Genomic DNA, 18317 nt, shown 5'->3' with positions numbered 1-18317 from the left:
TTCTTCTAGACTTTTCCAGAGAAGAACAGACACACACACACACACACACACACACACACACACACAGGCATACACAGCAGATTTCCCAGAAGCTGAAAGTAAACCTAAGTCCTCTCACTCTGTTCTCTATACCATAGCAGCTGGGTGCCCTGGCCTGGTGGTCAGACCTAGGAAGACAAATCATATCACCCAGTTATCTGTGTTGGGTGGATATTTCCTTCTGTGAACTGCTTTCTTCTATGCCAGAGCCCAGTACACACACAGCCTCAAAGATCAAAGCCTGGCTCAGCTGTTCTAACAAGAAGAAGAGGGATTCAGTAGAGTTGTTGCTGCAAATGCCAATTCTGGGACTTGTATAACACTGTGAATGACAGCCATTCTGTCTTCACCAGGGTAGATGTGCCGGCTGGGAACTCAGGGAAGAGAGAATGGGCCGTTTGTGACTAAATCAAAATGGCAATGGCAGATGAACCCAGAAATAGGCCTTAAGAAATGTAGAGATGAGGAACGATGATGGTTTCTCAGTCAGGTCCGACCACTTCTACAAAGTTACTACTGAACTGTAATTTAACTTTCCAGAACTGAGTGTTGCTACATAGATAAAAGGGATCAACTAGGCAAGTACTAGTACCACAGGGGGTATAGCTCAGGGGTAGAGCATTTGACTGCAGATCAAGAGGTCCCTGGTTCAAATCCAGGTGCCCCCTTACTTATGCTTAATTTTGGTGCCTATATTAAGCACATTCATCTTTGGAATGCCCTCAATGAAATTCATAGGTTACCATTAGCTGGGGTTTCTATAAACAACCTATGAATCTCCTTCTCTTGAAGGAAGGCATGACAGGTATCCATATTGTCCCTCTCATTTGTACTATACTATAATCAGTGAAGAGCCCCCAGGCCACCTTGACCTAGACTATTTATACCCTTAGTAAAGTACACATGAAAGGACCCAAGTTGCCCTCATGAGAGACCTTTTTGATCCTCTGTTTGCTCTCCTCTCACTTTCAATTCGAGCATACCACACTTTTACCATTGCTCCCTGCCAAGGAGAAATGGTTCAGTAGTGAGCTGAATGTGGGAATCGCCAGGTCCCTGTCTGGGATGCAATGTTTAGGAGTCAGGGGCTGAAGTTCTACTGAGAAAACAAGCTCAACACAGAGGTGAAGACTTAAAGGAAGCTGAAGATGTCAGGAGAGATAGAACCAAGTTGCAGTATTGACTCACTAAATGCTATGTATTGAAGAGATGCTAATAGTGTATCATGCTCTGAATTAGGAACACAACTTTTCCTTGCATTACTTGGCAGCAAAAGGAAGATCTCAGTCATTCCTATGAGTATTTAATTTTGATTCCAAGTGGTAGAACTTTCAGAATGTTCCCTACTGTAAAATACAAAAAAAAAAAAAAAAAAAGTAAGAGGAAGGAGGAAGAGGAGGAGAAAAAAGGAGGAGGAGGAGGAGGGGAGTTGGAGGAGTTAATTTTTTATTTAATTTTTTTCTTTTTAAGGAATCTAATATTGAGAAAATGTGACTGGAAAACTGGAAGGCAGAAAATATTCATGAACCTGCAAGACTTAGTTAAGGGGGTTTGGGTAAAAATGTAGCAAGCAGCCTCACACCCGTGGCTCAAACAGTAATCCTAGCTACTCAGGAGGCTGAGATCTGAGGATAATAGTTCAAAGCCAGCCCAGGCAGGAAAGTCTGAGACACTTATCTCCAATTAACCACCAGAAAATCGGAAGTGGTGCTGGGGCTCCAGTGGTAGAGCACTCGCCTTGAGCTAAATAATTGAGGGACAGAGCCCAGGCCCAGAGTTCAAGCCCCATGACCAAGAAAAAAAAAAAAAAAAAGGTGCTACAAGAACTTTGAAGTACAATGTCTGTGCACTTCCTCTGTATGGGGAGTGGGACGGAAGTAAGAGGAATCTTGTCATTTAGGTTCATAGATCTCTAAATCCAGAGAAGCCTCACCAGGAGTTAATGTAGTTCACAAGGTCTTGGACTCCAAGACCTTGGATGAGAACACGGGTGCAGAAAAAAAGCTGTTGGTTCCAGTGCTTCTTCCTTTATTACACATCTTCCAATAAGAAGTGAAGCCTGATTCCCTGCCCTCGAATAGGACCAGTCCTGTGACTTACTTTACCCAGCAAGATGGTGGCATGTGACACAGCTGAGACTTGAAACCTACTGGCTTAACTGTTTTTTTTCTGTTGGTTTTCTACCATTGCCTTGAAAGAGTCCACTGGTGGGTTTGTTTGTTTTCTTGACTGCTTTCTGGGTTTTTTGTTGTTGTTGTTGTTGTTGTGTTCTGATAAAGTACAGGGTGTTATTTCAACCTTAAAATATTTCCTAAGTCTTGTGTTGTGTCCTAAAATATGATTTATATTGGAGAATTGTCATGGGCTGATAAGAGTTTGTATTGCGTAACGGTTGGGAAAATAGTCTGTAGATATTTGTAAGTTCATTTGGTCTATGGTTTCATTTGTTCTGATATTTCTTAATTGATTTTTTTTTTGTCTCAGTAACCTCTCTATCAGTAAGTTTGTGGTATGGAATTTTCCATTATTATTTATTAGGGTCCATCAGTTCATGTAGGTCCAGAAGTATTTGCTTATGAACTTGAGTAGCCAACATTTGGTAAATATATATTCGAGATTAGTATCCCTTCTTGAGGAATTTTTCCCTTTATAATTAATATGAAATGCCTTTTTGTCTCTTCTTGCTAGTTTAATCTTAAAGGGTGTTTCATCAGATATAAGTATTACTATGTGTTTTTGGAGTCTTTTTTCTTGGAAAATCTTTTCCCATTCTTTCACCTTTTGTCATTGAGATGTGTTTCTTGTAAGGCAGCAAATGGTTGGGCCTTGTTTGTTCTGAATTTTTACCTTTTTTGCTATTACGAGTCTTATCTTTAATCCAATTTTCCATTCAGATATTTTTAGCTGGAGAGTGGCAATCATTAAAATTAAGTGTTCATATTGAAAGGACTATATTTCCCAATCTTTTTTTGATGCGTTGTTCATAATTCCTCCTTTGTTAACACAGTCATCTACTCTGACTCTTCTTTCTTTATTTTTTTGTTTGGCTTCCTCTTCTCTGTGTTGGATTCCTTTATGATCTCTTGCAGAGATGAATAAATGATTAGGAATTCCTCAATCTTTTGTTTAATATGGAAAGTTTTCATTTCTCCCTCAATTAGAGAAGTCAGATTTTTGGATATGCTAATCTGAGTTGACATCTATAGTTTTGCAGGGCTTTTTTTGGTCCCTCTTTACCCTGCTTGTGGTTAGAGTTTGTTTAGATAATTCTACTGTTATTTTATAGCGTTGCTTTGTATTATGTTGCTTCCAGTTAGTGTTCAATATTTTCCTTTGTTGTTTTATATTGAGTGTTTTAATTATAATATGTCCACAGTTATTTGTTCTCTGATGATGCTTGTTTGGCTTTCTGTAAAAGCCTCAAGTCAGTCCTGTAAAGGTCAGGAAGCTTTTTGCTATTATGTTACTGAATAGGTTTTCTATGTTTCTAGTTTCTATTACTTCTTCTTATATGCCCATGATTCATAAGTTTTGTCTTTTGATAGTGCCCCTGACTGGTGTACTTTATTCATTTCTTAGTGTTACTTTTCTTCCCAATAACTTTGAGTGATCTAATTCCTCTTCTTTATCTTCAATCTCTGGTACCCTATTTTCAATTTGTTTGGTTCTTTGTTCTCCTTTTTAATTTTATTGTCAAGGTGATGTAGAGAGGGGTTAGTTACATAAGTAAGGTAGTGAGTACATTTCTTGTGAAACTTGTTACCCCCTCCCTCATTGTTTGGTTCTTTTATCTAGGATTTCTGTTATTTATTGAGCTCTTCATTCCCAAGAGTTTGAGTTGATTTTTAAGATATCTATTTTTATTGAATTCCTATTTCATATCTTACATCCTTTTATTTGTCTCAGCTGTTTGTTTGAATTTTCTTTTTTCTCAATTATTTGTTTCTCTGTGAATTACTTTTTAAAATTTATTTTTATTATGAAAATACCGTACAGAGGGGTTACAATTACATGAGCAAGGTGATGAGTACATTTCTTTCTTTTTTTTGGGGGGGGGGTCCGTTCGTGGGGCCTGAACTCTGGGCCTGAGCACTGTCCCTCAGCTCTTCAGCCCATGGCTAGAGTGCTACCACTTGAGCCATAGCACCACTTCCGGCTTATGTGGTGCTGAGGAATCGAACCCAGGGCCTCATGCATGCAAGGCAAGCGCTATACCACTGAGCTTCCCAGTCCATGAGTACATTTCTTTTTTTTCTTTAATTTTTTATTGTAAAGATACTATACAGAGGGTTACAGTTACATGAGTAAGGTAATGAGTACACTTCCTATTGGGCATTGTTACCCTCTCCATTGTTTTCCCCCTACTATCCCTTCCCCCATGAGTACATTTCTTATCAAGCATTTTGCCTCCTCCTTTGTTTCCCTGTACCATCTTTTCCCATCTAATTACTTTTTAAAAAATATGTGTTAATATTGGGGCTTTAACACAGGGCCTCATGATTTCATCAAGTTTTTTGCTGATGCCTATGCTCTATCACATAAGCAATGCTTCCAAGCCAGCTTTTTTGCAGGTTAATTGGAGATAAGAGTTTTTCCGACTAGGCTGACATTAAATAGCAATGCTCTGATCATAGCCACCTGAGTGGCTAGGATTGCTGGTATGAGCCTTCAGCACCTACTTTCTTTCTGAATTTGATATTAAGGTTGTACCAACTTACTGAATAATTTGAGAAGAGTTGCTTCCCCCTGCCCCTGCTATTTTCTGAAATAACTGCATCAACTTGAAAACATCTGGATAAGTGTTGGGAAGAATTTAACAAAGAAGATACCAGTGAGTCTTTTGAGCCTGTTGTTGTAGCTCTTGTGTTATTACTATTAATGGAAGTTTGCAATTTTTATTATTAAACTATTCTTACACTTATCATGCATATATTCTACCAGTTAAGCTATATGTCCAGTCCTAGGCAGCTTTAAACTTTGGATATAATACATACTGGAAATATTTCTTAAATAATAAAAATAATTGAATAAAATTGTTCTAAAAAGAAAACACTGTCATCACCATGATCATCTTTGGGAAACACAAAGAGTTTCAATCTTCAGCCTTTCTGGCATTCTATCTTTAGACTTTGCCTCAAAATGCTGTGCCCCTGGAGGTCTTGGTGCTTTCTTGTTCTCTTGGGAAATCTATGTGATCTAATGGCCTCATAGTGGTGGCTTCTAGGAGGAAAGTTGACAAACAAGAGACACTTCCTTCAACTTCAAAGGCCTTAGTTCTGGTTGCTCAAAATGTCAGTCATATCTGATCCTCACTGTCCCAGTGAGGCTGAGTGGATCATTTGTCATGTGTCTAGCTGATTGTTTTCCTAAATCATGTTTCATGTGGTAGCATTATGTCAGAAACTCTTGGGTTTGGATTATGCCTTCAAACACCTACAAAGTGTCTGTTCTGCAGCCAACTCTGAGTCACACACTTGTAGCTGAGTCCAAAAGATGTTCTTACCACCACCCTCTACAAGACAATGCCTCTGCCTCTCTGGGAACTAAGGAGGAAAGTGAACATAGTTGCTGGTGTGTAGAGTGCTTCAGGATTGGGTGTAGGAGGGGAAGCATATGATGGCATCATTGGCAAGTGCCCATTCAGGATAATGATAGCCAATGTGTTGCTATTCAGGTTTAGAGTGCATGTTAGACACCCATAGGCAAGTGGGGGTATAGCTCAGGGGTAGAGCATTTGACTGCAGATCAAGAGGTCCCTGGTTCAAATCCAGGTGCCCCCTTCCTAATCTTTTAGATGACACAGAGCACTCCTCTTTTATAATTAATTCTACTCAGGCCCTGACTGTGAATTTGTTTCTGGAAGATTGGGTTTGCCTCCAAACGACGATACTTTGAAGAACAAGGACAAAGTCTCACCTGTTTCTTATTCTCAGCATGCATGATAGGACCTGGCAACTAACAAGGTCTTGAATATTAGTTAAGTGAATAAATGAGGACTACATAGGTAAAAGGGACTGACAGGGCTTCTTTTCAGACCACAGGGATGCGTGAGAAAAGAACATTTGACTACAGAAAAAGAGGTCCCTGATTCAAGTCTAGATTATCTTTTTTCTTGTCAAAAGACACTTTATTATTGTTTAGGTCTCATTGCTTGCTATAAATCTGTATTAGTGATTATAACAGTTGATTGCCTTTTAGTAGGCCAAATGAATCTAGAAATTGCCAGTTTTAAAGTTTCCAATTTAATTGAATACGGATTTTTATAATATTTCCTATTGGTCCTCTGGATTTCAGTGCTGTTTTTTTTTTGGAGGGGGGGGGGTCCGGTCATGGGGCCTGAACTCTGGGCCTGGGCGCTGTCCCTCAGCTCTTCAGCTCAAGGCTAGCACTCTACCACTTGAGCCACAGCACCACTTCTGGCTTTTTTCTTTTTTCTTATGTGGTGCTGAGGAATCAAACCCAGGGCCTCATGCATACAAGGCAAGCGCTCTACCACTGAGCCACCTTCCCAGCCCTCAGTGGTATTTTTTATACCCCCTTTCTCATTTTTAATTTTACTAAGTTATTACATTTTCCATCTTCTTTCTACTCAGACTGGCCAGGTATTTGTCAATTATTTATTTTCTCAAAGAAGCAACTTTTTGTTTCATTGGTTTTTTTTTTTTTTTTTTTTTTTTGGTATATTGTTTCTACCTTTAGTTTTTTTAAATTTCTGCCCTTTTATTATTTATTTCCACTTTACATTTTTTATTTGGTCTGTTCTGGTTTTTCTAGAAGCCTGAGGTACATCACTATAATATCTACCTGAGACCTTTCTGGTGTTTTTTTGGCTGTTGTTTTGTTTTTATTTTTGGTGTCAGTCCTGGGGCCTGAACTCAGGAACTGGATGCTGTCTCTAAGAATTTGGGCTCAAGAATAGTGTTTTTCTTCTGAGCACATCTGAGCACAGCTCCGCTTCCAGCTTTTCTCTAGTTAACTAGAGATAGGCCTGTCATGGACTTTCCTGCCAGGCTGGCTTTAAACTGTAATCCTCAGGTCTCAACCTCTTTCGTAGCTGGGATTACAAGTGTGAGCTGCCCAGCCTTTTTTTTTTTTTTTTAACAAAAGGGTAATATCTATAACCTTTCCTTTTGGTCATGACTTTACTGCACCCCAAAAGTTCTGGTAAGCTGTGCTTTAACAGGATTTTAGGAATTTTTATTTCTTCTATGGCTTATTGGTCAACAACTTTTTGTTCAATATCTATGTGTTGTAATATATTCTGTAATTTCTTTGGCTGTTCATTTCTAGTCTCATTCCATTGTTGTCTGATAGAGAACAAGCATCATTTCAATTTTAAAATATATTCTAAGATCATATTTTAGAAAATACAATCTAATTTGGTGAAAGATCCATGAGATTCCAAAAAGAATGTGAATTGTACAATGGTTGGTGAAGTATTCTATAAATGTCTATTAAATCAATTTGTTCTACAGTATCATTCAATTATGCTGTTATTTTGAAGCTGTGTAAGTGATTTGGGGGTATGGAACTCTTCCAGTATTATAGTGCCAGGGTCTGTATATGCTCATAAGAAGTATTTGCTTAAAGACATTTGGGTGCAAAAACTTTTGGGTTCTATCAATGACTGGTATTTCTTCTTCTTTATGCTCTTTATTAATATGAAGTTGCTGTCATTGTCTCTTCATACTAGTTGTAGTTTAAAGTATGTTTTATCATCTATATAACTACTCCTACTTACTTTAAGCCTATATTTGTTTTTCCCAGGGAGATGTGTTTCTTGTAGGCAATAATGGTTGGGTCTTACATTTTAATGCAACTTGCCATTTTTCTATTTATTAGACAATATTCATATTAAAGTATGTTGGAGCCAGGTGTCAATGGCTCACATCTGTAAAACTAGCTACTGAGGAATTTGATATCTGAGGACTGCAGTTCAAAGCCAGCCTGGGCAGGAAAATCTGTTAGACTCTTATCTCCAATAAAAATTACAAAAGGAAAAGGAGGAGGAGCAGGAGGAGGAGGAGGAAGAGGAGGAGTGGGAGGAGGAGGAGGAGGAGGAATTAGAGGAGGAGGAGAAAGAGGAGGAGGAGGAGGAGGAATCCAGAAGAGGAACTGTGAAGTAAGTGGTAGAATGTTAGCCTTAAAAAAACAAGCTCAAGAACAGAGTCCAGGCCCAGAGTTAAAGCTCCAGGACAAATACAAAAACAAAACAAAGCAAATATGTTAGATTTCCTGTCCTTTTGTTGTCTTATAATGCTTCATTTCTATTTCTCTTTTGTTAATGAATTCATCTAGCACTGTTCTCATGCATTTTTTCTGTGATTCTTTATCTTCTTTTCTGTGTGTAGGACTATTTCCTGCCATGCACCCCTTGTGTTTAGAATTAGGGTCAAGAAATCTGCTTCTCTTTTAATAGGATTTCCTTTATATGCATCTTGTTGATTCTCCTTTGCAGCTTTCAATAAGCTTTCTTTGTTGTGTATTTCTAGCAATCCTTCTTCTCTGATCATTCCTGTTTGTTTAATATAACCCCTCTTGATGTGATGACACAGTTCTGCTATTATTCATTGAATAGATTTTTTATGTCTTTAGTTTATGTCTCTTCATTTGTGCTTATAATTCATAAGTTTGGTCTTCCAGACACTTTTTCTTAGTGATTTTTTTAATGTTTTTGACTAATTGATCTGATTCTTATGCTTTATTTTCAATTTCTATACTATACTTTCAACTGGTTCTGTTTTACTATATTATCAAGAAGTTATTTGGGATCTGCATTTTCAATATATCAATTGGATATTTTCAAGATTTCTTTATTTTCATTGACTTTCTCTTTCTTGTTGTACATTGTCTTCTTCATTTTGTACAAATGTTTGTTTGAACTTTTTGAGCTCAGTCAATTGTTAATTCCTCTATAAATATGATATAAAGTATACCATGGAGAGGAAAAGTTTAAATCATTAGCTCCAAACTGTCTGTAAATCTGAATGTCCTCAGAGCTTATTAGAGAAAACCTTCATCACAGGTCACTCCCCAGAGACCCTGTTGTACAAGTTCTGAGTTGGAATCCTCCAGTTTTTCTTTGCGCTCTGCTCCAGTCCTCATTTCCAAAAGTTTTCTGTGGAGCCAATTCTCTCTGTCACTCATCTAGATGAGTCTGAAAGACGTGCTGACAGCAAGCTCCCATGATTTAATACATCTGCCCCCATGATTTAACGCTTCTGCACCCATGATTTAAGGCTTCTGCCCCCATGATTTAACGCTTCTGCCATGCCAGGAATGAGGGAGGAATATTCTGGTTATTGTAGAGGAGGCAGTCAGAAGTGCAGAGACAGTATATGATGACAGAGAACCTGCCAGTGATAATCACAGGTTGGCAACAAGTATGTGGTCATGAAGGCTTAGTGTGCTTATTAGACATACTTAAGTAGGTGGGGGTATAGCTCAGGGGTAGAGCATTTGACTGCAGATCAAGAGGTCCCTGGTTCAAATCCAGGTGCCCCCTTTCTAGAATCTTTTTTAGATGCCAGAGACAAAAATGCCTAAAGTAGATAATAATAATAATAATAATGATAATAATAATAATGGGGCTTGACACATATTGTGCCTAATTCTCCAATGTTGTCCCAGGGATGACCTGTACTATGTCCTTCTGTATCCTATATTCTGGGCAGGCCCTTTCTGAGTCATTTCTGAAAGGATTCAGCAGATCTGTCTATGGCTAGTTACACTATACCACAGACTTACCTCAAGGAAAAGTCTTTGCCACTCATTGTGGAAAATCTGTGAGGTCAAGGGCTTCTCCTGGGGAAAGTCTTGTCACCAACATCGGAAGTCTTTTCTGGACCACTGTGTGTCATGCTCCTTGATTCATGACCCACAGGCAGCTGTTTAGCTTCCTAACACTTCTGTAGAAATGTTTTTACATATAGGTTTATTTCGATTAAATCGTTTTGAAGGCTGAGGACAGTATTTTGTCTGTTGCTATGTGCTTGACCTGGATTATAGGACCTGTCACCCGAGGGATGCATGCCAAGATGGCGACGGGGCAGTAGGGAAACGCCACAGCTCTCTCCAACCAAAAAGAGAGTTCGAGTTCCAACGCTTAATCTCCCCAAGAGACCGACAACAACAAAAAGACGAACACTCAGAGAAAAACCAGAGGTGGAAAATAACAAAAAAAGAAAGAGAGGAAAAGAAGAAATTCAGAACAGAGAAGAGCGAAGACCCCTCCCCCAACCTTTACTGGCCGCGCGGCAGTGCGCCAAGCCGCCGGCCAGCCGGCCCGGCGGGGGCTGCCGGAGCCCCAGAGACACAGGGGGCTGCTTGAAGATCACCAGGTACCGGATTGCAGAACAGCGGATCGCCAGGAACAGAGAAACCTACCAGCCGGGAGTCTCCACGAGGATCCCACCCCCACCCCTCACTCTCCACCGGAGCGGAGAGGCTCCATCCCGCCAAAGCCGCCCGGCACCAGCAGCGCGACAAAGGGACCTGTCGGCAGACCACCCGCCCAATCGCGATCGCAACGACCCGGCTGGGCCGCCCAACCCAGCCCGCAACCACCCCAACTGAACTCGGATTGCAACAACAACTGACGACCTACAGGGTGAGTACCCCACAGGGGACAGTGAATCCATCAAGGGAGACCAGAGCTGGAGGGAATCCCCAGACCCTGACCTAGACTCCCTACCCCAACACCCGGACCACAGGACCCACTAAAACTGGGAACTGTTCGAGAGCTCCACCAGCCGGTGGAGCACACTCTGCTGGCCAGGCCAGAGCAAGAGTGCCCCTGGAAGGGAGCTTAAATGCCCAAGCCAGGAACAGCGCCCCTGGGTCAAGACTACCAACAGTAGAAGAAATTTGAACTGTGTCCTCCAAGCTGCATAACCTAGGTGGTATACACATTAGCACAGGCCTAACGAGCACGCTCCAGGCTGGGGCCGGAACCAGGCCCGGGGACCGGCGCCTGAACAAAGCAAAAAGGGTCAGAAGTGGGGCTGTGGCTCAAATGGTAGGGTGCCAGCCCTGAGCTGAAGAGCTGAGGGACAGCACCCAAACCTAGAGTTCAAGCCCACAACCAGCCCAAAACAAACAAACAAAAACACATCAGGAGCCCATAGCAGACTCCAGTATTTGGGAGAGTGCATCCAGAGCATCTGATCTTCCCAAGAGCACCCGCAGGAGCAAACACAAGCAGTCTAGGCTGCTCAACCCTTCCAAAGGCGGGAATTGCCAGCAATCTACAGCAGAGAGCTGAGAATCCTAAGTAAGTCAGAATAGCAGCTGGAAATAGGCTCCCAACAGAATCCAGATCAGGCACAGACTCTCTCTACCAATACAGAATCAGCAACCAAGCAAAGACAGACACACCAAACAAGATTGAAGAGCAGTCTCCTGAACCCCCATGCGAAAATCACAGAGAAAAATCACAAGGTTTACCACTACCCAGGACAGCAAGCTCACCTCAAAAGCCAGCAGCCACGCAGGGGAGAGCCCCAGTGGGAGCAAAGCAGGAATGGAAGACAAAAGCTACATCCAAGGGTTGCTGGAGGCAATGACTCAAGAAATAAAGCGAGAAATGGATCAGAAATTGAAAGAGCACAAGGATGAACTATCAAAAGATATACAGGATATCAAACAAAAGTTGGATGCAAAAATAGAAGCTGCACAAACCTCAGTAAGAAGTGAGATAAACGCCAAATTAGAGGTAATGCATACTGATCTCACCTCATTGAGAGGTGAGATCAGTACTCTGAGAACCAACATTGAATCCATAAAGGGATCCATTTCCTCCATGCAAACCACAATAGAAGCCACGGTCAACAGAGTGAATGAAATGGAAGGTAGAGTGTCAGATACAGAAGACAGAATACACCAACTGGACCAAAAAGTGACAGATATGGAAAAATCACTCAAATTAAACCAAAGGGAAATTCAAGAGCAAGCAGATAATGCTAAAAAATTTAACCTTCGCATAATCGGAGTGGACGAAGGTGAGGAATTCCAGAGCAAGGGAATGCAACACATATTTAACAAGATAGTCAATGAAAATTTTCCCCACCTCAAAAACGACCATCTTAACTACATCACAAAAGCTTATCGAACACCCAACAAGCAAGATCCCAGGAGAAACACTTCTAGACACATTATAGTAAAAATGATGGATCTGAATAATAAGGAAACAATCCTGCATGCAGCAAAAAAGAAGAAGGAGCTATACTACAACGGGAAAAAAATTAGAATCACTGCAGATCTCTCCACACAAACAATGAAGGCAAGAAAAGCCTGGGAAAGCACCATACGAGCCCTGAGAGCCAATAACTGCCAACCCAGACTGATATACCCGGCAAAGCTAGCATTCACATTCGATGGAGAACTGAAAACTTTTAATAGCAAAGAAAAACTAAATGAATACATAAACATTAAGCCAGCATTACAAAGAATTCTAAGAGGGGGGACACAACCTGAAGAAAGCAACCAGGAACTGGGACCTGCCCCAAACAGGCATTACTCAAAGTCTAACTGAGCAAGCACAGGAGGAAAGGAAAGAAGAAAAACTTAGGAAAACAGAATGGCAGGGACAACAATGCATCTCTCTATACTTTCTCTTAATATAAATGGGCTGAATTCGCCAATTAAAAGAAAACGAACTGAGGACTGGATCAGAAAACAAGACCCATCCATCTGTTGCCTTCAGGAGACCCACCTCTCAGCCAAACATACAAACAAACTCAGAGTGAAGGGATGGAAAAGGATCTACCAATCAAATTCCCCCAATAAGAAAGCAGGTGTAGCTATCCTGATATCTGACAAAATAAACTTTTCATTAAAATCAGTACAGAAAGACAAGGACGGACACTACATATTAATAAAGGGAACAATCCAAGAGGAGGATATAACCATCATCAACCTGTATGCCCCAAATATCGGTGCACCCAGATATGTTAAACAAATGTTCTCAAACTTACAGAATAAAATAGATCCCAATACGATAATACTAGGAGACTTTAACACGCCACTCTCACCAAAGGACAGGTCTACCAACCAGAGGATTGGCAAAGAAGCTACCGAATTAAGTGAGGCCATACTTCAAGCGGAATTAACTGACATCTACCAAGTATTTCACCCTAAAACAACACAGTACACATTCTTCTCAGCAGCTCATGGAACTTTCTCCAAAATAGACCATATCATAGTTCATGCAAGGAACTTAAGCAAATACAAAGGGATCGACATAATTCCCTGTATCCTATCTGACCACAGTGGAATCAAGCTAGCTCTCAATAACAAAGCATACCGCAGAAATTTCTCTAATACATGGAAATTGAACAGCACACTCCTTAACAAGGCCTGGGTAACAGAAGAGATCAGAGAAGAAATAAAGCATTTCCTAGAACTCAATGAAAATGAAAACACCTCACAAAGAAACTTGTGGGACACAGCAAAAGCAGTCCTGAGGGGCAAATTTATTGCCCTCAGTGCCCACATCAAGAGAATGGAGACAGACCAAGTAAATAATCTCATGTTGCAACTAAAACAGCTAGAAAAACAAGAAAAAATGGGACCTAAAGCTACTAGACGAAGCCAGATAACCAAATTGAGAGCAGAGATTAACCAATTAGAAAATCAGAAAACCATAACCAAAATAAACCAAACAAAAAGCTGGTTCTTTGAAAAAATAAACAAAATTGATGGCCCATTGGCAAGATTAATTAAAAAAAGAAGAGAGGAAACCCATATTAATAGGATTAGGGATGCCACGGGAAACATCACAACACGTACCCAAGATATCCAAACAATTCTAACAGACTACTTTCAAAAGCTATACTCTCTAAAGGAAGAAAATCTGGCGGAAATGGATGCATTTTTAGAGAAATACAAGTTACCCAAACTGAGCAAAGAAGAAGTTAACCAATTAAGTAAGCCAATATCCTATAATGAGATACAAGAAGCTATCAAAAGTCTTCCAACAAAAAAAAGCCCAGGACCAGATGGATTCATAGCAGAATTCTATAAGACCTTTAAAGAAGAACTAATACCCATACTCCTCAAGCTCTTCAGAGAAACAGAGAAGGAGGTAGCTATCCCAAACTCATTCTACGAAGCCAATATCACACTCATCCCCAAACCAGGCAAAGACCCAACCAAAAAGGAGAATTACAGGCCAATTTCCTTGATGAACACAGATGCAAAGATCCTTAACAAGATTCTAGCTAACAGAATCCAGAAACACATAAAAAAATAATACACTATGATCAGGTAGGCTTCATCCCAGAGACACAGGGATGGTTTAACATACGTAAGTCAATAAATGTAATCCAGCATATCAACAGAGCCAAGGTCAAAAATCACATGATTATCGCCACAGATGCAGAAAAGGCCTTTGATAAAATTCAACATTCATTCATGCTAAAAGCTCTGGAAAAAATAGGAATAGAAGGAACATTTCTAAAAACAATAAAAGCCATTTATGACAGACCAATAGCCAATATTATACTTAATGGGGAAAAGCTACAACCAATCCTCCTAAAAACAGGAACAAGGCAAGGATGTCCACTGTCTCCACTCCTCTTCAACATAGTCCTAGAACCCTTAGCCAGGGAAATAAGGCAAGAAAAAGACACTAAAGGGATCCGCATAGGGAAAGAAGAAGTGAAACTATCCCTTTTTGCAGACGACATGATACTATACCTCCACGATCCCAAAAACTCCATCCCCAAACTTTTAGAAATCATAAGTCACTTCGACAAAATAGCAGGATACAAAATAAACCCACAAAAATCAGTTGCCTTCCTATACACTGATAACGTACAGGAAGAGAGGGAAATAAAGGGAGCAACCCCATTCACAATAACCTCCCAAAAAATAAAATATTTAGGAATTAACCTAACCAAAGATGTAAAAGAACTATTTAATGAGAACTATAAAAAGTTAAAGAAAGAAATTGCAGAAGACACTAGGAAATGGAAAGACCTCCCATGCTCCTGGATAGGCCGACTTAATATAGTAAAGATGGTGATACTTCCAAAACTAATATACAAATTCAATGCAATTCCTATTAAAATCCCAATGACGTACATCACTGAAATACAGAAAACAGTCCAAAAATTTATATGGAACAACAAAAAACCTAGAATAGCCAAAACAATTCTAGGGGATAAAGACAATATGGGAGGGCTATCCATGCCAAACTTCAAACTCTACTACAGAGCTATAATAACAAAGACAGCATGGTACTGGCACAAAAACAGACCCGAAGACCAATGGAACAGAATAGAAGATCCAGATATAAATCCACAGGCCTACAGCCAGCTGATATTCGACAAAGGAGCCAAAGACATACAATGGAAGAAACACAGCCTCTTCAACCGCTGGTGCTGGGAAAACTGGGCAGCCACATGCAGAAAACTAAAAGTGGACCCCAGCCTATCACCATGCACCAACATCAACTCAAAATGGATTAAAGACCTTAACATTAAACCTGAAACTCTGAAACTACTGCAGGACAGAGTAGGAGAGACACTTGAACTAATAGGCACAGGAAGGAACTTCCTGAACAGAGTCCCAGGGTCACAACAAGTTGGAGAGAGACTCGACAAATGGGACTACCTCAAAATAAAAAGCTTCTGCACAGCTAAATCTATCGCAACTAAGCTAGAAAGACAACCAACTAATTGGGAAAAAATATTTACCAGCAATATATCAGACAAGGGGTTAACATCCTGTATATACAGGGAACTCAAGAAACTAATCCCTCCCAAACCTAACAATATCAGAATCAGGTGCCCTTTTCAGGTCACAGGTGGTCCCTCACCAGAACTCAAGAGAGGAGTAAGGAAGGCTAGTTAAGTTTGGAGAGGGGAAATGTATGAGGACTGGCTTCAGTAAGAAAAGCTTGTGAGTTTCTTGAACATGGAAAGGTGATACTGGTAATAAATATGTTGGTAGTCGGTGTGGTACCATACTTGAAGAAGTACTAATGAAAGTTTACATGTAATTGGGGGTATAGCTCAGGGGTAGAGCATTTGACTGCAGATCAAGAGGTCCCTGGTTCAAATCCAGGTGCCCCCTATTTTTGATTAAGTAGATGTTTCTATAACAGCTTCTTTCTCCTCAGTAGATATCAAAGGAATTTTTTTTTCTGGAACTAGTAAATTGGGAGGCTTTAATATGCTGGTTCTAAATGTAAATTAGAATCATTTTAAGAGCCTATAGAAGCACCATTCCCATGCCCCACCCCAGACCAATTAAATCAGGACATATTAGTGGGGCTCAGGTACAGTAAAAATCTCCCCAGTGTCCTCTAGACTGTAGCTGAGGTGAGAATTGGTTTGGTGGAAGCTCTGGGAAGTCTTCCCTGTCTGAATCTTCCTCATTCCAGCTCTGGCTGTCATCTGTGTTCTGAACCTTGTGTCTATGACATTCCCTTATGCTGTGTGCATCCTCATCATGAAATACACTTTGTTATGTGTAAAAAATCCTTATGTGCACAACACTGACCACTGGATTGAACAGAATCTGTCAGAGACAATTGCTTTTTCAGTACCCTTTAGTTTTCTTAATTTTTCCTTTATCCATGCATTCACCCTGGAGTTGGGTTAAATTAGTCTTTTTTCACAGCTATCAGCATCTATGGCCCAGTGAGAGGGCCTTCATCAGTCTTAGAGAGTTGGCAGAGAGTGAAGTATCAGCATAGTAAGTAAATTCTGTCTTGTGTCTAGCTTATGTGCCACTTAAAGTAAACATTATGTCTTAGTCAACCTTTAAAGACAATCCCTGTAGAAAGCATCAATGTACCTTATCAACTATCTCAAAATTGAAGACTGTAATGGCTTTCTGTGATTTTTGTAAAACAAATTGCTTTTTTTGGTAGAACATCTCAGAAGTTGTGTGGGCTCACATATGTAGCTGATTAAGTACAGTTCATTAATTTTTATTATATTTCACATTAATTATCTTTCATTACTTCTTTTTATAACTAAAACACATTTCATGATGAATCAGATTTTTATAAACAATGATAGTTTATACCTTAGATGAATTACAGATTCTTGTAATAAAACTATTTTGGAGGAACAAAGTCTTAATTTCTACACTGAATGGAAGAGAAACAACCATTTAAAATGGAGGCTGGTCAATGAAGGCTTGCTCTGGCTTTGTGTGAAGCAAGTGGTGTCTTATTTTACTCCTGAATTGTAAATATTCTTTGTCCTCCAATCTCTCTTATCTGTGCATAACACTAGTGTCTGAAACCACAGAACTTGCTCTGTGGTGTGCCTTACAGGCTCCTTCAGAAAAATGGAAAGATTTTCTTAACAATAGACTCACTTTTTCTTTAGTGCTTTTTCTTCCTTAAAACCTTTCAATATTCCAGTTTTGTGACTACCCAGAAATTTGACTTGGAATTGAACATTGGTCCCTTCCCCCTCCCAGCCTCAGCTGCCAGCTAAGGATCCTGAGAAGATACCTGTAGTGTCAGCCTCCTTTCTGCCCCCTCCTTCCTGTCTCAGCCCTCTGCCCAATTCTGGCAGCCCTCTGGAGACTCCACCTTTCCTAGAACTTCCCATCAGCATACACACCTGATAGATTTCCTAGACACCATCTCTTAGACCTCCCTCACCTGGGGCCCCTACAGCTCCAGGTTCTCTGGAGACTTGAGACTTCACATCTTTAGGGATCATCCCCCTCTGATCCCAGTGCTCCTCACCCTCACTCAGGTCTTCGAGGGTGTTTCACATGCCCTGGCTTTCATGGACCATTTCAGAACCTGGATAACAATCGTATTTTCCTCCCCTTACTATAATGTCCTTCCTGAGAGTGTCAAGAATTTAATGATGCTGGCATGTGGCTTAGTGTTAGAGTGTTTGCCTAGCATGCATGAAGCCCTGGGTTGAATTCCTCAGTACTATATAATCTAAAAAAGCTAAAAGTGGTGCTGTGGCTTAAGTGGTAGAGTGCTAGCCTTGAACAAAAGAAGGGACTGTGTCCAGGCCCTGAATTCAAACCCCAGGACTAGCGGGAAAAAAAAAAAAAAAAGGAATCTAATGCTTAGACAGTTTCAGGTTTTGTAAGCCTAAAAAAGTATCAGAATGAATATTTAAGACAAAAGGTATTTCTCATTGCATACTTGCATTGCAGCATCCGTATGTGCTAGCAGTTTGGACATGTTTCATCTTTTATGCCTGAATCGTATTCCACCTTGTGATCTGCCATCATGTTTTAATCACTATTTGCATGGCTACCTTTAATCAGTATTTAGATGGTGACAAGTT

General features: G+C 40.2%; 4 non-coding genes across 4 annotated transcripts; all 4 read left to right on the top strand.

Moving 5' to 3' along the window:
• Window positions 1–635: 635 nt before the first annotated feature.
• Trnac-gca lies at window positions 636–707 on the top strand. Its single transcript has one exon. It is a non-coding gene; the product is annotated as a tRNA-Cys (tRNA).
• A 5040-nt stretch (window positions 708–5747) lies between these two features.
• On the top strand, window positions 5748–5819 carry Trnac-gca. Its single transcript has one exon. It is a non-coding gene; the product is annotated as a tRNA-Cys (tRNA).
• Window positions 5820–9472: 3653 nt separating this feature from the next.
• Trnac-gca lies at window positions 9473–9544 on the top strand. Its single transcript has one exon. It is a non-coding gene; the product is annotated as a tRNA-Cys (tRNA).
• A 6500-nt stretch (window positions 9545–16044) lies between these two features.
• On the top strand, window positions 16045–16116 carry Trnac-gca. The gene has a single exon. It is a non-coding gene; the product is annotated as a tRNA-Cys (tRNA).
• Window positions 16117–18317: the final 2201 nt, after the last annotated feature.

This window comes from Dipodomys spectabilis, unplaced genomic scaffold, assembly GCF_019054845.1.
Source record: "Dipodomys spectabilis isolate Male_0828 unplaced genomic scaffold, ASM1905484v1 ptg000034l, whole genome shotgun sequence".
Lineage (NCBI taxonomy): Eukaryota > Metazoa > Chordata > Mammalia > Rodentia > Heteromyidae > Dipodomys > Dipodomys spectabilis.
Note: the sequence above shows the minus strand (reverse complement) of the source record. Positions and strands in the feature narration are given on the sequence as shown.